Source organism: Dasypus novemcinctus, chromosome 7 (genome assembly GCF_030445035.2).
Source record: "Dasypus novemcinctus isolate mDasNov1 chromosome 7, mDasNov1.1.hap2, whole genome shotgun sequence".
In the NCBI taxonomy this organism is placed as follows: domain Eukaryota; kingdom Metazoa; phylum Chordata; class Mammalia; order Cingulata; family Dasypodidae; genus Dasypus; species Dasypus novemcinctus.
Window position 1 is genome coordinate 63,466,269 of NC_080679.1, and position 20,086 is coordinate 63,486,354.

Genomic DNA, 20,086 nt, shown 5'->3' on the forward strand with positions numbered 1-20,086 from the left:
AGTAGACTACTGGGTTGCTGGTGTCCTGAGAGGGAGGCCTATTTCTCTCTCACATACTGTCTCTTCACCCAGATACCTGCAGAAGAGGACCTGTGGGGTGAACAGTTGGCCAAATCCTGCAGCCTGAGAAGAGGAGCCTATGCAGTCTCTGAGAAGAAGGTCCAGATTTTTTATTGGTTTGTTTTATCTTCTCCTCTTCCTTATTTCCTCTCCTTCTGTTTTTCTTCATTTCTTTCTTCTCTTCCCATTTCTCTTATTGTTTATATTTTTCCATTTTTACTGTTTTTCCTCCCTTTTATCTTTTATTATTTTTCCACTCTTTTTTCCACTTTCCTTCCTCTTTTCTTTCATTTTCCTCCTCTTTATTTCTAACTTCTTTTCTGCATTTCCCTGTTTTGTCTTTATTTTTCTCATTTATCTTGTGCTTTATTTTATTTTATCCTATTCTTTTCACCATTTTATGTTATTATGCCTCTTTACTATTTTTTCCTTCTATTTATTTCTGTCACTTTTTTGCTTCTCTTTCTTACCTTCTTTTTATATTTTTTTAATTTTCTTTTTTCTCTTCTTCTTTCTTTCATTTTTGTGAATCTAATATTTTTTCTGTTGAGCATGGGCAACTAAAGATATAGAATAAGTGGAGCCAAGTCTTAAAGAGGACACCACAAAACCAAATAAAAATAAAACCCTAGAGCAGAAAGATAAACTAGTTAAATGAATAAGCCTATAAAGATAAACAGAAGCCTAGACATCAGCAGAAAACTACAAGCCATACTAAGAAACATGAAGTCCAGTCTAATGAATAAACTAAAAAGCAGGAGGAGTCACACAATGTGGAACAATTAATCAAGGATGTCCAAAGAAATATCCTTAATCAACTCGATGAAATAAAGGAAGAGATAAGGATATCAAGAAGAAAATGAGGAAATATACAGAAATAATTGTTAACATACATAAAAAGATAATGGATCTTATGGTGATGAAAGACACAATGTGAGAATTAAAAATACACTAGAAGCACACTGTAAATGCTAGATAAATACTGATGATGAGAGGCAATGAGTTTTAATGATATGTGTGAGAAATTGAAATCCTGAATACTTTTTTACTGATGTTCTGTTATGACCTCAGATAAATTTGGAAATATTGGTCCTTTTGGAAATTTGTCCCAAATATTACATTTTTTTTAAAAAAAGTATAATGAAGGCCTTGGGGTCTTTCTTTCGAGGAAAAAACAAATAACAAAACAACTAGAAGCACATAAGAGAAAATTTGACTCAGTAAAGGAAAGAATTAGCAAGATAGAAGGTAGGACACTCAAAATCACACAGTAGTAGAACAGAAAGACCAAAAAATGTAAAAATTTCAACAGGGACTCAGGAAATGGGATGATAGCAGGAAACATACAAACATACACATTATGAGTATCCCAGAGGAAAATTTGAAGGGAAAAGGTGTTGTAGGGGTGTTTGAGAAAATAATGGCCAAATATGTCCCAACTCTTATAAGGGACAAGGATGACACATTCAAGAAGTGCAGCATGCTTCAAGCACAATAAATCCTAACAGAACTACCCCAAGGCACATACTTATCAGATTATGAAAAGCACAAGACAAAGATAGAATCCTGAAAGAAGCAAGAGAAAAGAGATTCATCATATATAAGAGAAACTATATAAGATTAAGTGCTGATTTCTCATCTGAAACCATGGAAGCAAGAGAGCAGTGGTATGACAAAGACTTAACTGTACATCTGGAGGAACTAGAAAAAGAAAAACCATCCAAAAGCAAGCAGAAGGAAGGAAATAAAGATTAGAACAGAATTAAATGAAATTGAAAGTTTTAAAAATTAGAGTTAATGAAGCCAAAATCTTGTTCTTTGAGAAGATTAATAAAATTGACAGACCTTAGCTAGACTAGCAATTTTAAAAAGAGAAAATATGCAAATAAATAAAAGCAGAAATGACAGTGAGAAAGTCACCACTGACCCAAAGAATAAAAGGAAATCATAAGGGGATACTTTAAAAAATTGTATGTCAACAAGATGGACAATTTAGATGAAATGGATGAAATTTCTAGAAACACACAAGGAAACTACATTGATGGAAAAAAAAAAGCACAACAGACCAATCACCACAAGTGAGATTGAATTAGTCATCACAAACCTTCCAGCTAAGAAAAGCCCAGGACCTGTTGGCTCCAAAGGTGAATTCTACAAATCATTCCTGAAAGAACTAATACCAATCCTGCTAAAACTCTTCTAAAAAATTGAGGGAAGGGACACTGCCTAATGCATTCTATGATGCCAACAACACAGTAATACCAAAGCTACATAAAGACCTTCAAGAAAAGAAAACTACAAACCAATCTCTCTGTGGCAGTTTGAGATTATTTTTTTAGTACAAAAAGAGAAGATTATGTTTTTTAAAGATTTTTTTTTAAGGTTTATTTTTATTTATTTAATTCCCCTCCCCTTCCCCGGTTGTCTGTTTTCTGTGTCTTTTTGCTGCGTCTTGTTTCTTTATCCGCTTCTGTTGTTGTCAGCGGCACGGGAAGTGTGGGCGGCACCATTCCTGGGCAGGCTGCACTTTCTTTCACGCTGGGCGGCTCTCCTTATGGGTGCACTCCTTGCGCGTGGGGCTCCCCTACGCGGGGGACACCCCTGCGTGGCATGGCACTCCTTGCGCGCATCAGCACTGTGCATGGGCCAGCTCCACATGGGTCAAGGAGGCCCGGGGTTTGAACCGCAGACCTCCCATGTGGTAGGCGGATGCCCCCTCCATTGGGCAAAATCCAAACTAATCCATTCCTGTGGTTGTGATACCCTTTGCATTAAATTCAGTTAAGGGTCCTTTGATTAGATTTCTTGATAAGATTGCTATAGGGCTTCTGACTGAACTCCTTTAGTGAGGCATGGTTCAGGTTGAGCCTTCTCCCATTTGCTTGAGCTGATATAAAGGGAAACACAGAGAAAGAAAAGTGGAGACACAGGAAAAGGAAGTTGCCATATTTGATCCTTTCATATCAGAGAAGTTTTGCCCACAGCTGAGCTGCAAAGAGAGAAGAGACACAGGAAAAGGAAGCTGCCATATTTGATCCTTTCATGTAAGAGAGGTTTTGCCCACAGCTGAGCTGCAAAGAGAGAAGCTCCCATGAGGTTCAAAGACATGAGACTCAAAGAGAGAGAGAGGAAGCCTAGGAAGAGACAAGCCCAATGCTAGATTTGCCTTCAGCTACAGAAAGGCAGAGACCTCAGCAAAGGCAGGCAGCCATCTTGCTTTGCCATCAAGTAGCTGACTTTTTTGAGAAAGCACCTTGAATGGGGCCTGATCTTGACTTCTCCTAGTTTTGGAACTGGAAGATTTTACCCCATACAAATCCTTTTCATAAAACCAACCCATTCCTGATACTTTGCATCAGCACCACTTTGGCAAACAAAAACATTCTCTAATGCATTTAGATGCAAAAATCCTCAACAAAATACTTGTTAATCAAATCCAACAACAAATCGATGAAATTATACACATGATCAAGTGGATTTTATCCAGGTTTCCATGGATATTTCAACATAAGAATAATGTAATTCAACACATTAATATGTCAAAGAAAAAAATCACACGATCATCTCTATTGACACAGAAAAGGCATTTGACAAAATACAACATCCTTTCTTGATAAAAACACTTCAAAAGATAGTATTAGAAGGAAATTTCCTCAACATGATAAAGGGCATCTATGGAAGCCCACAGCTAAAATCATCCTCAAAAGTCTTTCCCTCTAAGTTCAGGAACAAGAAAAGGATGCCCACTGTCACCACACTTATTTAACATTGTATTAGATGTACAAGTTTGAGCATTTAGACAAGGAAAAGAAATAAAAGGCATGCAAATTTGAAAGGAAGAAGTAAAACCTTCATTATTTGCAGATGACATGATCCTTTATGTAGAAAGTCCAAAAAAAATCTACAACAAATCTTCTAAAGCTGATAAATGAGTTCAGTAAAGTGGTGGGATACAAGATCAACATGCAGAAATCTGGAACATTTCTGTACACTAATAATGAGCAATCTGAGGAGGAAATCAGGAAAAAAAATGTGTTTATAATAGCAACTAAAATAATCACATATTTTGGAGTAAATAACTAAAAATATGAAGAACTTATACCCAGATAAATACACACCATTGCTAAAGGAAATCAAAATGACTTAAATTAATGGAAGAATATTCCATGTTCATGGATTGGAAGACATAAATATCATTAAGATGTCTATTGTACCCCAACTGGATTTACAGATTCAAGGCAATCCTGATAAAAGTTCCAAGAGAATTTTTTTTACTTAATTGGAAAATCCAATTATCAAATTTATTTAGAATGGTAAGGGACCACAAATAGCTAAAAACATCTTGAAAAAGAAAAATGAAATCGGAGGAATCACACTACCTAACTTTAAAGCATACTACAGGACATCAGAGATGGTGGAGTAGAGAACAGCAGGCTGCACTCTTTCTCTAGAAACTGGGAAGAGTTGTGACCAACATCTACTCTCCAGTACTTTGGATTCACCTAGGTAAACTAACAAAATTATGATGATGGACAATCCCCATGCCAAAAAGCAAGAAGGAGATACAACTGCAAGCAAAAGAATTCCTCTGCCACATAATATCTAAGCCCCTTCTCAATCTGAAGCAGAGCAGGCTACCATGCCAAAATCCTCAAGATTGAGGTATGAACAAACATAAGGGTGGAATGCAACCATGGAACAAATTAGACTCATTATTATTGTAGTAATGGAAGAACCTGTAACATTGATATAAATACAATGGTTATCAGAGTTCCTGAGAGGAGAGGAAGGGAAGAATAAGTGGAACAAAGAGCATTTTTAGGGAATTGAAATTGTCCTACATGATATTGTAATGAGGTACAAGCCATTATACAAGTTGTCAAAACATAAAATTGTGTGGTATGAAGTGTAATCCATAATGTAAACTATAGACCATGGTTAGCAGCAATGCTTCAAAATTTGTTAATCAATTTTAACAAATATACTACACTAATATAAGTTGCTGTTAATAACAAAAAATGTGAGATATGAAGGGGTGGAATAAGTAGGAATCCCCTATACTTTTGATGTACTTTGATGTAATCTAAAACTTCTTTAAAAATAAAGTTTATTATAGAAAAAATAAATAAAACACAAACTTACGTAAACATATATTTTGAATATCAATAGCTGTAAGATACCTTCAACATTTTCTTGAAAACTATAGATTACAATAAATTAAAAGTGATACAAGCCCCTCTCCAGCCTCACTCCACTGATTGCTGCAGCAAAAGAGGCAACCAAGAACAATCACTAATGCCACACTTATCCCAGACTCATTGTGCCAAGCCTTCTGTGAAATAAATGCTCAGTTCAGAATTTCCAACCCTCGATGCCCACTCCTCCTTGCCTTGCTCCTCCCATTTTCTGGTCTAGAGCTCTCATGACTTGATCCTTCGGAACCATGTGCTCAGCTTTGAAGAAAACTGCAACTGGTATGACTAATCAGATCATGGCCATTCCTAAATAAGGAATTTCCTTCCAACTTGTGGAAGGAGAGTGGTTTAATGATCAAGTGTTTATATGAATAAACTTGGACTCTTAAAAAAAAAAAAAAAAGTGATACCATGAGGAAAATAGAAAATTCCAAATAGAAAATGTATTTTATTTTAATAAATAGCTCTATACCCAGATTCTTCTCTTTAAAATGTCACGACAATGCTTAAATATGATTTTGCTATCAACATAGCTTTTGGATTTTTAACAGTACAAACATAACAGAAGAGCATTTTATATCTTTATAAATTTAATGAGTTTCCATTGATACCTCAGAGCATATCTAAGTAAAAGGTAACCAAACTATCCAGGGTATGTGTGTGTTATATGTTTTTGTGTGTATTGCCAAGAGATAAACTCTAGTGATATTTTATTTAAACATTTTTGTGCTTTTGTTCCTCCTGGTAAATAATTTGGAGGCCTTAACACTGCCACAGAAAATCAATCACTTTGTTTTTTCTTCTCAGTCTCTTAAGCAAACATTTAATCAATACCAAGTAATGTAAGCACTTATCACAATGTGGGATAAAGACAATTCAGGAAGAAACTTTTCCTAGACTTCCTAAATATTTTTAATTATGTGTGAGAAAATGTAACTACAATAAAATGTTCTCTCTGAAAGTCAGGCAGAAGTTCTTTAGAACCTGAGGTTGAGAGTGATTCACAATTTAGCAATGGTAGCAATAGTGTTTTCTGCTTTCAAGCCACAATTCTATTTTCAAATCATAAAGTCTACAGTCCAGGTGTAAAAAGATTTTAGAAGAAGTGGATGTTTCAAGTATCTGGGAAATAATGCTTATATCTTAGGAAAGTATCACTACTTCTAAATATCCTTGTTGTTAGAGAACTTAATTGTACTAGAATACTGTCCACATTATAATCTTGAATTTAGATGTACTCCAAAATTGCAACCAATTACTTTTTTAAATTAGAATCACCAAAACTATAAAAATAAAAATATAACACACAGAAAACTTTCTTATTAATGTAATATGAAGTCTGGGCCCTAGATAAGAGAAGGGAAGAAGAACGGGAATGAAAGGAATTAAGCAATTACTTTTTGAAGTCCCTTAAATTGAAAATAAAGTGTCTATGACCTTTATGACATTTTATTAAACAAAAAAAAAAATGGATATGTGACTAAATAAGGAACTTAATGCTACACATTTGAAATAATTTCTAAAACTGAGTTTTCATTTACCTTTAAAGCTTTGCCTATATGGACCCAAATCTGAATATTTGCTAATGTTATTTACTGTTCTTTGAGGTTATTTGAGATTTTATAGCCAGAGAGAATTTATTTGCACCATCCACAATTGTGTTAAATCCTAAACTCCCCTTAGATTGGGAATTGCACCTAATTGTTTATTAGTGCAAGGCATACTAAACTTCAAGTTCTGATAAAGAACTGTGATGGTTAATTTTGTGTCAATTTGGCTAGGCTATAGTACCTAGCTTTTCAACAAATACCAATCTAGGTGTTTCTGTGTTGGTACTTTGTAGATGCCATTAACAATATAATCAGTTGACTTTAAATAAAGGAAATTATCCTTTAAAACGGAGCTTTCCCCTTGATGATCCTCATGCAATCATTTCAAAGACTTTAAAAGCAAAACTGAGATTTCCCTGAGGGAGAAAAATTTCTGCTTGTGGAGTGTGTCATTCTCTTGGCCTGCCCTACAAATTTTGGAGCTGACAAACCAGATCCCACAATTGTGTAAACCAATTCCTTGAAATAAGTCTCTTTATATATATATATATACCTGACTGATACACAAATCAGTCAGTGATCTTGGATGAATGCAATGAAAGACTTCTGGACTGAGAATCAGGAAAAGTAGCTTCTATCCTCTGCTCTGATAGAACTAGGTACTTGTCCTTTTATCTGTTAACTACAGTGTCAACAGATGACTCTTAAATGCCTTTCTTCTTTAAAATTTTATGCTCATGAGTTTTATGATGACTAGAGTTAAAAATTAAATACATAAATGAATCTATTCTATTTGATCAAAGGTGAAAATATTTTCATCTATCTTAAAAGAATTAGAAAGTAAATAAAGAAAACCAATAAACATATCATGCTATCATAGAAATATTAATAATTTCATTAAAATTAAGAAACAGTAATGCCTGATGTCATCATAACTATTAAATACTGTTTTAGAAGATATAGCTATTTATAGTATTACACAATAAAATAAAATAAATTTAGTACATAATGGGAAAAAGGGAGCAAAGCATTATTTTCATCTGCCATGACTGTACACTTAGCAAACCGAAGACACTGATCCAAAAATTAAAAGAATCAAATAGAGGTAATAAAAAGGTGGCTAGAAAAAGGATAAACATGCAAACATCAATAACATTTTTGTAAAACACTAGCAAGAAAAAGAAACAGAAATGAAAATCATTTTCACACAACAAAAATTTAAAACACTTTGGAATAAAAAAGAAACAGAAAATGTATCATGGAGAATCTGAAAAGGCCATTAATGAGCAATTTACAGATAGAAGAGTAAATGAAAGATGATCAGCATATATAAGATGATAAACAATATTATAAGTTGGTGAAATGCAATTTTATATACTAATGTGATAACATTTTTCACTTAACTTTTTAGAAAAGAAAGCACCACAGAGCAAAGGTCAGCAACCTAGAGCAAATCTAGACCATTGCCTGTTTTAGTACAACCTGACTTTTATATTCTATAAATTGTTGAAAAAAAGAAATCAAAATAATCCTTCATAGTATGTGAAATTTGTAATGAAATCAAATTATAGTGTTCATAAATAAAGTTTTATGGAACACTGTCACATTCATTCACTCATGTATTACCTATATCTCCTTTCAACCTATCACTCTGGAGTTGAATATTACAACAGACAGCATGGACTGCACAGCCTAAAGTACTTACTGGCTGAATCTTTACAGAAAAAAATGGCCAACTGCTGCTCTAGAAGAATATAATACCTTACTAACAATTAGTGGTTATTCACAATGAAGAATAATAAATGAAACTTTGCTCTCTGGCTTTTTTGGAAGACTGCACAGCTATAGCCCTAGCACTAGCACTTATTGAATATCTCTTTTTATTCATATTATATCTTGTTTATTTGTTTATGAAGAAAGAGATTTATGAGGAAAAGAAATGTGCAAAATACGTAAGTATTCTATTTTTATTCAAGACAAGAACTGCTCTATAATCATTATCTTCATTTCTAGACCCTCCATTCAATCTTCGATGCATTCCAATCTAGATTTTGGCCCCATTACTCTGCAGGAGTAGTTCTCTACAAAGGTTGCTAATGAGTATTACTACAGCCTTGCCATGTTTCAGCCTCACTTGCTCACTCAAAATTTTTTCACATTCTTTTACAATCCCCTTTCCTTTAACTGTTCTTTTCTGTTACTTCAGGAGCAAAACAATTTCTTATTCTTATTCCTTTTCATCTCTGTTTCCTTGCACAGTTATCCTTTATAAAATATTCACACATGGGTTCCTTTCAGTCTATACTTTCCCTATAGTCTATCTCACCCACTTTCTAGGCTCCCATTACCTCCTACATATAGGTTGCTCACAGATTTATGTCTCCAACCAGATTTTTCTTCTGAGCCCTATATTTTCATTTCCAAGTGCCTACTTGACCATTCCTTATCTGTCTCAATCCACATCTTATGGATTGAAATAATGATCTATTCTACAGAACCAAGTACTCTTCCACTACTATTTATTCCAGTGAATAGGATCACAAATCTCTAATCCTACAAAACTAAAACTAAGACTCATCCTTGACGGCTCCTGCTTACCCAACTTCTATTATATTCCAATCTATGATTCCCATTTGATGTACTTAAATATCTTTTGGATCAATTTATTCTGAAGGAAATATAGCATCTGGTGTGTTCTGAGTACACATCAGAAATGTGTACTCTATTCCTACACATTTCTCTCCATACATCTACTAATGCCTCCCTACCAAAATCACAAATGTGAGTATATCTGCACTACACACAAATACTTGAAAACAGCAAGAAAAAAATGACATAGTTCTACCTATCTCCCCAGACACACCTAATATCATGTTGTCTTACTTTCTCCTTTCCAGTCAGATTTTATTTTTTTTCTTGCAGTCACCATCTACCTCCACCAAATAGAACCCTTCCTAGGGGTGAAAACAACTTGCCATTTCCTTGTATAGCATTATCCATTGATAACTTCCCTAAAATCTACTCATAGCTTTTTAAAACAGCTCCTGAAATAACCCAATTTCAGTGTGCTTTCTGATTCTTGCCAGGATCATAACTGACACACTTACCTTTGGGTCAATAAGCTCAAAGGTCACTGCTTATATATATGGTAGGCATTCATTAAATGCATGTGCATTTACATTTAGTAATAATAAAAATAATAAATAAATGGCTACCCAACTGAATTGCAAGCTCCTCTATAGCAAGGTTTCAAGGTTGACAATTTAAAAATCACTTTCTTTTTTTAACTTTCACATTACCTAACACAGAAACATAGTGGTTTGATTGATCTATAATGCTTTTGTATACTTAAAGAGAAAAATAACATTAACAGAATGGAAATAATTATGTAGGAAAATTTCTCAGAACTTACAAATATTTTTAAAATTTTCCTACAACATAAATTTGCTAATACTTACCACTCGATATTTTACAATTTATGAACATTTGTCAGAACTCAGCTAAAAAAGGAAGTAATATTTTTAATGGACATAATAGGTTTTTTTTCTTAAAACTAAATAAAATGACCAGAAACTCCACTAAAAGATATGTAACTAATTTATATTAATCTTAATTTTTTGGACTACACAATTCTAGCACTAGCTATAAGCATACCCTATAATGAACAGGGTTTTGAAGTTATACTGTTTCTTTCCTTTTTATGTTTTAAATCTTAAATTATATGATCTTCTTTTTCCCCTTACAACACCTGGGTCTTAAATAAAATCAATGTCTTAAGAGCCTTGGATTCCTTCAAAGTAACTATGAGCACATTCTCTTTTGAGGGTTCATAACCTGTATTTGACATTTTGTGTCTTTTTAAAGATATTTAAGGGCTGCCATACCCTTTAGCATATGTTTTGCTACTTTTTATTTCTCACATTCTTACTTGAAAATAAGTTACTTATTTTGTATGGATAATTTTATAGATATATAGCAGGTGCTGTTTGCAAAGATTAGTTGAGGATATATTTTTATTTCTCTTAATTTAAATCATGGGAATTGGAATAAATGGGAAGGTTGCAGGTGCCTGTGCATTTTCCCTTAATTTCTATGTGAATGATAGCCCAGAAAGTATAGATGGGAGGGGCATACACTTTGACCATGGTTTTCTATTACTCCACAGAGAGTGAGGTAATGGCAAGAGAGATGAACAATTCAGTCAGCATAGGAGAGGTGATGGGATCAATGTAGGCACAGAGAGCAATAGCTCTTTAGGTCTAAGGAATTTCAACAACGTTAGTTGTTTTGTGGATCATGTTATTGGTCTCTAATTAATTTAGAGATGGAATTGAGAATGTAGTTCATTTTCTCATAGTGTTTCTTTGTGAGGAAACATTTCTTGGAAGTTCCAGTGCAGGGAAGAGTTTGGCTTTTAGAGCCAAATTTGCTACCCATCTCTATAAAAGGAAGAAATTGCATGCCACACATTTTGTGATTTAATCTTACCTATATTTTCCATCCAACTGAAGCCGCTCATTCCTACCAAATGTCTTTCATTGTCTTGATGTATTAGAGATTTTTTCCTGATATTTTTTATCACCCTCCCAGCCCAGGCAGTCTACAAACATGAGAAACAAAACTGCTTTGTTGACACTTGGCAATGGGGATGACAGCACATGGGAGGAAATCTGGGACATCTCTTCAAATAAAGGAAAAGATAGTTTTAAAGGATTGGAAGGGAAGGGTGGTGTTTAGGAGAAATTTAAATGAAGCAGGGTTTTGCTAGGCAGAAAGCAGACTGCACGTAAAGGGGTATGTCCTGCAAAGTGGTTCCAGAGTCCTAGTTCCTTGGAAACCACTAAATCAAGATAAATATGAAAGGTTGTGTCCAGAAGCCCCCTATCTGAAACTGTGAGTGCACTGGAAATCAACCTGCTTCTCTGTGTCAGAGTGACTTCTGTATTCCAGGCAAGAATGGGGTGCTTAATTCATACTGATGTGATTTCAAAGAGCAAAATAAATGAAAAGTCAAAATACAAAGGTAACAATGTTAATATTTCAGAACATACTTCTCCGTTTTTGGTTTCTGTAATTACATCACACTTGCATTAAAACAAGTGGTTATTAGCCATAATATTTTCAATTAAGCCAACCCATATTTATTAATGGTCTTTTTGCTCTTTCTTTCTTATACTATTTCCTGTATTACTTATCTAATATAACAGAATTTGGGGGCTTTTTCCATTTGTGCCTAATCATTTTTACAGGTAAGGAAAGTAAGTGTCAGCTCACTCAAGTTACGCCAATCCTGAAAACCCAGGCTTGCTCTACCTTGCCCACTGTTTATTTCACCATGCAATTCAGCATATTATGTTCAACTACAAAATTGTAAGGACATTTTGAGATGAATTGTGCTAATGTGTCTTTAAAGCAGATACACTTAGTCAGAAATTTCAACCAGATTATTATAAACATACACATATGCACACATACACATATATTTACCTGTCAAGGCAGCAGAAAGAAGGGGGTCATTTAAATTGTACTATTGGCAGAAGGACAGTAGAAAATCTAATTTTGGTATTTGAAATGAAGGTAATTAAAATCTGTCCTTATTCCTCACTGGCAGTCTCAGAAATGAATTACATGGCCCAGGATTCCTGAGACTGTAATAAAATGACATGATGCATGCCTGACTACTATAGGGAAACCTAAAATCTAAAAATGTGTAGAGTTGTGCCCTGAATATTGGTTATCACATCGCCAGATTTTCAGATAATAAATATTAATAACTCCACTTTTATCTGGGGGGTTTTAAAGTGAAAGTAATGACAACTATTAAATTCCACTCAGCTGCTAAAGGAATCAAGCCATGATGGCAACCTCTCTCTCTTTTCTCTTGAGTTCTACGTACTCCTGATCAGGAATTCACATGGTGAAATGGAGGCAGTATAGCATATACCTATTACCCTCAGGCTATGGATTCAGCATGCTTGGTTTCAATATCTACCTCCATCAATACCACCACAGTATTGTGGTAAGAACTTTGGGTAAGAACTTTAACATTTTAAAGTTAAGATATTAAGCACTGCAGTTTTCCTATTTATGAAATTAGAATGAAAGCATTTTGGAAGCAGATGTGGCTCAAGTGGTTGAGCGCTTGCTTCCCACATGGGAGGTCCCAGTTGTGTTCTGGTGCCTCCTAGGAACAACAATAACAAAAAACAAACAAACAACAAGCTAACAAGTGGAGAAACCAACTCGGGAGTCAACGTGGCTCAGTGGTTGAGTATCAGCTTCTCACATACAAGGTCCCAATTTCAATCCCTGGCCCTGGTACCTCAAAAAAAAAAAAAAAGAATTATAGAAGAAATTAAGAAATTAAGTGAAAGTATATATGCCAAACTGAGCACAGTGCTTGAAATATAGTATGCACTCAATAATGCTATTCATGTGTGTTTTATTTCTAATAACAATATGAAAAGAAACTATACAATGTTTTTATGAGTACAACAGTGACTTTGAAGATTTTATATATTTCATGACAAACTCTTGCCTCTAAACACCATATCCGAGTGAAACATTTTTCTCTGGCCAGGAAACGTTTTTCTTAGACCACAAAATGTTAACTGAACATTTATTTTAAACAATGAAATATATTTAGTAGTTTATTTCAATCAAAAATTGCATCATAGTCAGAACAAATGCAGTTTGCCTCCACTTCAAAAATGTATGATGACCAAAAATTAGATAAAGTAGAGCAAATAGACAAATTCCTGGAAACACACAAACTATCTACACTAACTCAAGAAGAAATAGAAATTCTCAACAGACCAATAACAAGTAAAGAGATTGAAGTCAGTACTAAAAAACCTCCCAACAAAGAAAAGCCCACAACCAGATGGTTCACTGGTGAATTTTACCAAACATTGCAAGAATTAACAACAATCCTGCCCAAAATCTTCCAAAAAATTGAAGAAGGAACGCTTCCTAACTCATTGTTTGATGTCAACATTACCCTAATACTAAAGCCAGATAAATGAACTAGAATTACAGACCAATACCCCTTATGAACATATATATAAAAACCCTCAACAAAATAAAAATCTCAATCCAAAGCACATTATAAAAAAATCCCATAATCAAGTGGGATTTATTTCAGGATGCAAAAGTGGTTAAACATAAGAAAATCAATTAATGTAATATACCACATTAATAGAATGAAGAAAAAAAATCACATAATCCTCTCAATTGATGCAGAAAAAATGTTTGACAAAATTCAGCACCTCTTCTTCATAAAAACATTCAGAAAAGTAGAAATACAAGGAACTTTCCTTAACATGATAAAGAATATATATGTAAAACCCACAACTACCATCCTACTTAATAGGGTAAGACTGAAAGCTTTCTTTCTAAGTTCAGGAAGAAGACAATAATGCCCACTGTCACTACTGCTATTCAATATTGTACTGAAAGTTCTTGCCAGAGCAATTAAGCAAAAAAAAAAAAAAAAGAAATAAAAGTCACCCAAATTGAAAAGGAAGGAATAAAACTTTCCCTATTTGCAAATGATATGATCATATATACAAAACCCCTGAAAAATCCACAACAAAGCCCTAGAGCTAATAAATGAATTCAGCAAAGTAGTGGACAACAAAATCAACACCTAAAAATCAGTAATGTTTTTAAACATAGGCAAAGATCAATTGGAAGGAGAAATTAAGGGAAAAAAATCCATTTACTTTAGAAACTAAGAGAATCAAACATCTTGGAGTAGATCTACCCAAGGGTGGAAAGGACTTGTACAAAGAGAACTACAAAACCTTGCTAAAAAGCATCAAAGACCTAAATAAATGAAATGACATCCCATGTTCATAGATTGGAAGACTAAATATTGTTAAGATGTCAACCCTCCCCAAAATGACTTATAGATTCAATGCAAACCCAGTTAAACTGTCAACAGCTTTCTTAATTTATATGGAAGATTAAGGGACCCTGAGTAGCCAAAAACATTTTGAAATAGAATGAATTTGGAGGATTCACCTTTAGCAATTTTAAAGCTTATCTTAAAGCAACAGTAATCAAAACGGCATGGTGCTCGGACAATGACACACTTGAAGACAAAGAAATTGAGTCAAGAGTTCAGAAATAAAACTTCACATCTATGGGTAATTGATTTTTCAGTGGAAGAAAGAATAGTCATTTTAACAAATGGTGGTAGAAGAACTGTATCTTCATGTACAGAAAAGTGAAGGTGGACCCCTACATCACACTCTATAGAAAAAAATCAACTCAAAATGGATCAAAGACCTATTTATAAGAACCAGAACTATCAAACTCCTAGAAGAAAATGTAGAAAGAAGAGTCATTTTAACAAATGGTGCTAGGAAAACTGTATATTTCGTATCCAGAAAAATGAAGGTGGACCCCTATATCACACCATATAGGAAAAAATCAACTCAAAATGGATCAAAGAGGTTGGAAGAATTTTGGGAATATAGCATGGGTTAGCAGATAAGGTGCAGCACTCCCACAAAAACAATGGAGAGGAACTCTAAAGCCTCCAGAGTCAGCAGACCAGGACAGCATTTCATGACTCCCAGGAGGTTGAGGGACAGAGATACTACGAAGCCAAAACTACAAACCATGAGTTACAAAATCTCCCACCCTTGGGAAGGGCTCCCTTCCAGCATCCTGGAGATATTCAGTGGCAAAACATGCTGCGCACTGAAGCTGACTGAGAGAAGACCAAATGTCTTCCTCCCTGCCAGCTGCTACAAGGGAAAAGGGAGGGGGAGTCTGGGGACTTTTCTTCAGTGAATTCTGTCAGTGAAGCCCACATTGAATCTTGGCTCTGGCCAGACAAAAACAAAGGAATACTGAGAAAGATAAACCTCTGTAGAAACGTGTGCCAACAAGCGCCATCTACCGGCTGGTCTGGAAATTACATGGACAGAACCTGCCTTTAGAGCTTTCTTTATCTAACCCCTGGCAGAAAGTCTGTACCTCATTGGTGAGTCTGGGGCACAGTTTTTGGTAACTTAAGCTGGGCAATTTTAAAGACGTAGGATAAGCTGAATCAAATACCAAAGAGCTGTGAAAATATAATAACAATAGGCAAGAGAGAAAAATTGGCCATCAGAGTAAATTCACCAACATATCAGATACCTAGGCATCAGCAAAATATTAAGAGCCATACTAGGTAACAAGAGATGGCCTAGCCAAAGGAACAAACCAAAATCCTGAAGAGACTCAGGATTTAAGACAATCAGTGACAATCACACAACTCTTATAAATCATTTTAAAGAATTGAAAGAAAATATGACTAAAGAGATGAAGGATATTAAGAAGACACTGGGAGAAGACACTGGGTAAACATAAAGAACAATTTGAAAGTCTGCCAAGAAAAGTAACTGACTTTATGGGAATGAAAGACATGATGGATGAGATTAAAAATACTTTAGCAACCCATAAGAGCAGATTTGAATGCTTGAAGAATTAATGATTTTGAAGACAGATCATTTGGAAAAGACAGGAGAACAGAAAGAGAAGAGAATGGAAAAAATGGAACATGGTCTTAGAGAATTTAATAACGACAGTGTGAAACACAAAAACATATGTATTATCAACATTCCAGAAGGAGAAGAGAATGGAAAAGGGGCAGAAAGAATATTTGAGGAAATAATGACTGAAAATTTCACTACCCTTATGAAAGACATAAATATCAATGTTCAAGAAGGACAATGCACCCTAAACAGAATAAACACAAATAGACCTACCCTGAGACACTTACTACACAGAATGACAAATACCAGAGATAAAGAGAAGATTTTGAAAGCAGCAAGAGAAAAGCAAAGCATCACATACAAGGGAAACTTGATAAGATTAAGTACTGACCTCTCAACAGAAACCATGGAGGAAAGAAGAAAGAGGTAGGAGGTATTAAGGTATTGAAAGAGAAAAACTGCCAGACAAGAATTCTGTATCTGGCAACGCTGTCCTTCAAAAATGAGGGTGAGACAAACAAAAACTGATGGAATATGTTACCAAGACAAGAGTTACAAGAGATATTGAAGGGAGTGCTGCAGCCTGACAGGAAAAAAACAAGGGCAAGAAACTTGGAGAAGAGTGTAGAAGTGAAGAATATTAGAAAGGGTAAAAAAAAAAAAAAGACTATTGTATGATACAACTGAAAGCCAAAGGTCAAAATGGACAAAGTAAGTAATGCCTTTACAGTGATAACATTGAATGTTAATGGTTAAAACTGCCCAATCAAAAGACACAGACTGATAGAATGGATTAAAAAATATGACCCATCCATATGTTGTCTACAAGAGACTCACCTCAGACATAAGGATACAACCAGGCTTAGAGTGAAAGGTTGGAAAAAGATATTCCATACAAATAGTAACCAAAAAAGAACTGGAGTAGCAATACTAATATCAGACAAAATAGATTTTAAATGCAAAAGTGTCATAAGGAATGAAGAAGGTCATTATATGTTAATAAAGGGACAATTCAATAAGAAGAAATAACTATTCTAACTACCAATGCAACTAACCTCAGTGCCCCGAGATACATGAGGAACAAACTGACAAAGCTGAAGGGAGAAATAGATATCTCGATGTCTCTACAATAATAGCTGGAGACTTCAATACACCACACTCAGTATTGGATAGAACATCTGGACAGAGGATAAATGAAGAAACAGAAACTTGAATAATATGATAAATGAACTAGACCTAACAGACATCTATAGAACATTGCACCCAAAAACAGAAGCATATACATTTTTTTCAAGTGCTCTTGGATCCTTCTCCAAGATTGACCCGACCCACAGGTCAGTCGAACCAAGACCTGAGGGAGGGAGGAGGAATGAAAGGGACAAGAGACACAAAGAATTGAGACAAGACAGGATTCTGATCAAGTCTTGTTTATTGAGGGTCAATCAGGGGTATTTATAGACAGGGATGAATGAGGTTTCGTGCCACAGATCTGATTGGTCCACGTCACAAAGTCTTTTCGCGGACATTTCAAAACAGCCGTCTGCAGATGCACAAGGCGGGAAAGACTTTTGCACTCTTTAGGGAGTGCCCAATTGGAGCCCAGGGGAGTGGCGTGAAGATAGAAACTTAATTACTACAGCAAGGGTGGGGAAACGGAAACTTAACCGGGTTAGTATCTAAAAATAGCGCTTAGCAACAAGATGGCCAGATACAATACCAGTGCCAGAGGCAGCTTCCCACAGGTCCCCCTTTTCTTTAATATTTTTAGCAGAAAAGGAAGACTGACAAGACGGCCCATTCTGGGGGGACTGTGCCTGTCTTAGGTCAGGGCTGGCAAACAGACAATCGCATTAGACCTTACCCATCATTGAGAATCGTGGCAGCGAAAGGCCACATCTGTCTTAGGTAGTTGTTATCGTGAGAATGCCTTGCCCAGTTGCCCGTCATTGACTAACCAGTCCAGCACCTCAGAAGATACTGACAAGATATTCATGGTCTGGGATCGGGCCTACCAGCTGGATCCATTTGCAAGTAGTGGTTAGACCCCTCATTGTAGTTGGCCATGTCCAGTCTATGATAATGGACTTGGATGGGCTGCATTTTTATAGCATCTAGTTGTTGCTTTTAAAAGGCCATAATCTTGTTAAAGAGAATAGGTCCTAGTGATAGAAGTATTAGTAAGCCAATCAGAGGTCCCAAGAAAGGGAGTAGATAGGGCAATAGTCCATTCCTCCCACTCCACAAGGGGCTGTCAGCCAGCTCCTTTCTTCTTTTCTCCAGGTCTTCTTGAAGCTTCTTAACTTTATCTCGAACAATGCCAGACTTGTTGGCATAAAAGCAGCACTGTTCCTGCAGAGCCAAGCATATTCCTCCACGTTCTGCTGTAAGCAGATCTAACCCTCTCCTATTCTGCAATACTACCTCAGCTAGAGAGTCTATTTGATCTTGAATATCTTGTATAGTGCTAGACAAAGCTTGGACATCATCAATTAATTGCTTAGATAATTTTGTATATTGAGTAAGAGAAATTCCCAACCCTGCCGTACCAGTGGCCAGGGCTCCGGAAATGCCTAATGTAAAAAAAAGTGGGATCAACTGCACAGCCCTTCTAGAGCAGCCGGCAATATAGTCCATGTTGGGAATAGGTACAGGTTCAGTTCCGTTAATAACATTAACAATGGGGAGGAGGATAGCAAGAGTGCATGTCCCCGTCCAGTTAGATGGCAAGAAGGTATAAGCAAGATTACCACCACAAATGAACACTGAGCTATTGCCTGCACAAAGGGCATCAGACGTAATGGATGTTGAGTTACACTGGGCGAAAGTGAGATGTCCTAAGTGAATCTCACCACTGTCATTGGTAGACGGAGAGTGCAGGCAAGTGTCAGCATAAGTAAAGATAGGTTGTACTCTAATGGGTGGGATAATGGTACAGGTATTATTAGGATGATAGGAATTCTTAGCTGTAGTTAAAGCTAGAGGTACAGGGGTCCCTATACGTAAGTATAGCCAGCAGTCCTGTGCAGTATAAGGTTGGGATTCATTGAGCAATTTTAAAGGTAGCTTCAAGGATATCGCAAGTTTGAGCATCTATATTTAAGTCCCCAGTCTTAGTAAAGCTAAGGGATGATATTCAATTTGAGGAAATGAGCTCTTTATGATTTCCTCGATTCTCTCATGGATCATTATTTGCCAGACTTGGTCTTGTGGGCCCCCTCCATCTGAGACATCTACAGGAGGGACTTGATTCCAGCAAACTGGTTGTCCTACCTGGCCCTGGCAGGAGGACTGGGTTAATTTACTGTCCCCCACGGCAACTGGATTGAGGCTTCAATCTCCTCCAGCAATGCCATGCTTCTGCCGATCTAGGATGGCAGTGTAATAGGTTTTATTGTTTATGGAGCATGCTTGGACCTCAGTGTAACAAGTGCTGTGCATAGATGGGTATATAGACGTACAGGGGCAATGTCCTGGATGACCACCTATGGAGGGAATCACCTTTGGGGTATTTCTGCAGACCCACTGTTGGTTTGAGTATCCTCCGGTGCTACTGTCTGGAGCCTCTAAGTAAGCTATCTTAGTGCCGCAGTGCACCTCTTGTGTACACACAGAGGACAGAACAGCAACCTGGCCCCCTCCCCAATCACAAGGTTTACCATAGAGGGCTTCTATTAGCATTTGACAGTTGGGAGGAGGCCCAAAACCTCCCTCACAGATACCTAGAAGAGAGCTTAGTGCCCAGATTTTCAGGCACATGGTGGATGGGTTATACGCAGCAGGTGATAGCGAGAAG